Genomic DNA, 4,491 nt, shown 5'->3' with positions numbered 1-4,491 from the left:
GCTACACAGACACCCTTTGATGACAGTCTTGACACTGCCCCGATCTAGAACTGCCTCCCTCTGAGCTGCTTATGAGGGGAGAAAATCACTGGCTTCTCTGTGACATGCAGCTGACAGTTGTCATTCGTTTCAGCCACTGAGCACCTGAACCCCTCTGTGTCTGGAAGAGTCCCCCAACTGTGAGTCACAGCTCCAACAGACCTGTGACTCAGGGGCCACCAGTCAGCTTCAGACCTGCCACCACCACCCGACTGCGGGGTCTGTGCTGAGAGGCAGCCCCTGCACACATTTTCCGAACTCCGTGTTGAGACGCAGTGGCCGTTTATCTGATAGCAGCTTACTGTCGGCTTCTCCTCCTATCCCATTTTATTTTCCATGAAAGCAAGAGTCCTGCCCTATGTTTCTTTTCAGATACTCAGTAATCGAGACTCTCTTGCTTATGCAATTGACTTTGCCGTTAGCAGTAACAGTCCCATTTCACAATGCTTCATTCGAGTTAATTAGAAAAACACAGCAAAGTGTTTCCGTTTCTCCTGTGATTTGCTAGTAAAACTCACTCACAGAACACATTATTAACCACCAGCTTTCAAAACAAAATGTTGAAGTTATTCTGTTAAATGCCCCCTAGAAGAAACAGGGACGTGAAGTACGGCATTCCTAATCTCTGGAGCAGAAGATGTCACATCTTTAAAGGGATGACAGGTTCACGGTCAGACAGGCAGAGACTCTTCTCGGAGCCTTTGGTCACTAAATCTCAATTTCTTGTGCACACTTCTATGGGAGGGTAACATCTGTAGTTGGTTGAGCTTTGTAAAAGAATGAACAAACTGTCTAAATTTACCAGTGAAAGATTCGCAAGCTGGTTAAAGATGTCCTGGTTCGTGACCGTTAGAAATTATTAAATATTGTGAATTGACATGGAGACAAATGATCAAATATTAACAAAGATTAAAAGTCACCAAATTTATTTAAAATCTCAGTACGAACAGTATATTCCTTATATATTCCAGTGATTTGAAGCACTTCACTTTTTAATGTCATATTTATTTGTCTAATAACTGAAGTATATCTCATTATGATTACTGAAATTTCAAAATAATCTCAAAGGTGTTGCAGTTGCTTATCGGTGTATTTCTTGTTTATAGCCAATTTTGCTTTTTCTGTACCTTCTTTCTAATTATTATTTAGGTACTTCAAGTTAAGGTGAAGTAACCTGGATGTGGATGCTGCCATCTCTCAACGGGGTCTTTCTAAAAGACACAAAAAATTTCAAAAGAAAATCATAACTTTCTAGCATGCAACTTTTTACTAACTATTCTTATGTACCCTATTTCACATGATCATCACACCACTCTTGGATGTTACGTATTACGATAAAACCCTGAGCGTCTCACCACTGTTTTCTATGACAAGGTTCAACTCAGAAATAAGAGAAAACTCTCCTTCCTAAAAGCTCAGAGAAAGTAAAGCATAAAATCTTTTATAGGCAAGGAAGAGATTCAAAATCACTCTATTGACTGCGTAATTAATCAGACTTCAATATGTGCCAAGTATCTCAAATGTGTTTAGCATGGTACTAACCTGAAGGGATAAAAAGTCAGAAAAGACAAATTCCTTTCTTCAAGGTTCTCATGATCTAGTCAGGAATCATCAACAAGGACAAAAGTAAGGAAGAAAACAAATGATTGAAAACTTAGAACATTAGATTGAAGGCGTGAGGAAGATGTAAAAATAAAAAGGGATTTGGGCCAACGTTTCTTAGAACGAGGGAGTACTTTTTCACCAAGTTTTGAGGTAGGAAGGAATGGGATAAGTTTTGTCCATGGTCAATCAATACTGTTATTGTTATTATTACTTATTTCACAAATGTGAATATTTCGTTTTCCTTTCAGGGAACACGTTATTGAGTGTTGAAATACTTACCACTTAACTTGTGTGCTCCATGCGGCTCCAGCTATTTACAGAAAGAATAACAACTTTTCCAAATGGAGGTATGGTTAATCTTATTTATTTTATTTTTGGCTGAGGAAGATCGGCCCTGAGCTAACATCTCTTACCAATCTTCTTCTTTTTGCGTGAGGAAGATGGTCCCTGAGCTACCATCTGTGCCAATCTTCCTCCATTTTGTATATGGCACACCGGCACAGCGCGGCTCAATGAGCGGTGCAAAGGTCTGCACCCAAATCCGAACCCGCAAACCCCACGCCGCTGAAGCAGAGCGCACGAATTTAACCACTATGCCACCGGGCCGGCCCTAAATAGAGAAATAATAACTTTTCAAAATAGAGCTACAGTTACTCTTGTTCTTTAAATAAATCATTTGTGAATTGACAGGAATGTTTCCCAAGGAGCAGATGTCATCAAAGCATGAGATCTCCCAGGCACAACAGGAAAGTTCAGAGTCACATTCGTTTTGCCCAAAATCATGAAGCTATAACAAACCATCTGAAGACATAGTAATACTCATTAAACCAGCACCAAATGGAATGTTTTCCCCTCCAGACTGGGAAGTTGATATTCCAAATGTTTCATAAGAATGGGGAGGATTTAACCTAAGAACTCTGTAAAAGCAGTCAACACAAGCTGGGCCACAGAGATAGCTGCCAATTCCAGAAGACATCTTCAGAAACACTTTCAGGTCTGTGATAAACCTTTTGGTAGTTCACAAGTGCCCATGCAATGGGAAGAGAACACAGTATGAAGAATAAGAACTAGGCACCATGAAACGGCCTGTCTTCATTTAACTGCAACCCCAAACAACGTATTTCCTAGATTTGGAAAAGAAAAGATGTGAGAGTAAGCCAGCTCAGTGACTCCAGTTTAAACCCATACCCTATCACTGGAAACAGTACATGTGCTTCCTCTGCCTTTGTAATTGTTTATATTCCTGACCTTCTCTGCCAGCAAAAACAATTCCCAGTCCCACCCTTACCGACCCTCCCCACACACACAAACAGAGATTAAATATTCAGTTGATCTTTGCGCATTTTTCCCATGAAAAACTATAAATCAAAATTCATTAAAGACAATTCTACAAGAAGGCAAAAGAAAAGCCACAGAATTTTTTATCTCCCTTTTACCCTTAGTTTCTGCTCATGTTGATTCTAGTCTGCTGAGAATTCCAAAACACTTTGCATTGCCCCGGTTTTTCTTGGTCTCCCTTCTCAGAGAGTCAGCAGGAAAGTGACAGGCGTCACAGCATTACTCCTGCGAAGGGAACGGACAACAGAGTCTTAGAAAGGGAAACCAGTGGTGCTGAAACAGGAAGTCATTTTTGAGGGATTCAGGTCATGAAAGCAGTAAAGTAGACTAAGGAAAACGTTACTGAGCTCAGGAAATTTTCTCAACACAGCCGTGGGGTTACCATTTGACAAAATATGTTTCTTTGGTTTTCATTTTTCCTTTAGAAACATTATTAAAGCCACTAATAATTCCTATAAGGTACAATAAGAACTGTATAAATATAGATGATTAATATCATGTACCTGTGATTCACGGCCTACAGACTCGATGGCGCATATGCATCCTCAACCACGGATCCCGTTTAACTTTGTGAGTGTTCTTCCCCTACAAATGATAATGTACAGATACAGCATCAAAATGATCTTAGAAAGCTCGTCCCTTACAGTGAGGTCACGGAAAGTGGCCTGAAGTCCCTGAAAGGTGCTCCACATGCAGCTAAAACAGTGCCGGTCTTGGCCTTGCCCCTCACCAGCTTGTACTTGCACACATCAGTTCACACTTTGACATCTCATTCCCATCTCTAAAATGAGAACAACTGCTTTGTCCACTCCCCTAACCATCAATACTATTTTCAAAAATTATAATTCTTGGTTAAGATTGCAAGGGCCAGAGGAGGACGCCACCCATTTCTAACTCTGGCTGTCCGCCTTTTTTCCATCCACAAAACAGCAAGAACACCTTGTGTAGTATCGTTGGGCATGTTAATCGTGATAACGTACAAAGCCCATGGGATGCAATAAGTGTTAGAGAAATATCCCTTCCCTTCTCCACCAATTTTCCATTTCATAAATGGGCGAATTCCATTTGAAATGTTGGCAATCCAGATCAGTACCATCTTATTGTCTCTAGGCTACCGCTTGACCCTATTCTTCTCTCTTCCCACATCACCTTCCTGTATTTCCTGGCCTTTCTCTTCCAAGAACCAAGGTCTTTTCCCATCTCCCTGACCGGGACCATCACTTTGTAGTCTGTTAGCAGTGGCTCCTCTGGCCAGCTTTAGCTCCTCAGGCAAGCCTCAGCGACTCCGAGGCCGGACAGAGTTACAGCAATATCTGGGGCTGGGGCTGCTCACTTGCAATCCTGACTCTTCCTGGTCATCCTCCCCGCTGTCTGGCCTCGGAGCGGGAGAAGGGAAGGCGGCACTGGAGTGATGACATGTGGCTCTCTCCTTTCCCCACCCTTCATAGTTTTCTGTCCACGTGCAGAACCCAGAAGGCTCTGACCACACTTGCCCTGGCGGTTGCCATG

At 42.0% G+C, this 4,491-nt stretch overlaps 1 long non-coding RNA gene across 1 annotated transcript; it reads right to left on the bottom strand.

Moving 5' to 3' along the window:
- Window positions 1–22: 22 nt before the first annotated feature.
- On the bottom strand, window positions 23–4,476 carry LOC124249501 (uncharacterized). The gene is made up of 3 exons (XR_006891417.1): window positions 3,486–4,476; window positions 1,582–3,207; window positions 23–1,250 (listed from the first exon to the last, which is right to left on the bottom strand). It is a non-coding gene; the product is annotated as an uncharacterized LOC124249501 (long non-coding RNA).
- Window positions 4,477–4,491: the final 15 nt, after the last annotated feature.

Source organism: Equus quagga, chromosome 13 (genome assembly GCF_021613505.1).
Source record: "Equus quagga isolate Etosha38 chromosome 13, UCLA_HA_Equagga_1.0, whole genome shotgun sequence".
Taxonomy (NCBI): Eukaryota; Metazoa; Chordata; class Mammalia; order Perissodactyla; family Equidae; genus Equus; species Equus quagga.
The sequence above is the reverse complement of the archived record's forward strand: the minus strand, read 5'-3'. Positions and strand labels throughout refer to the sequence as shown.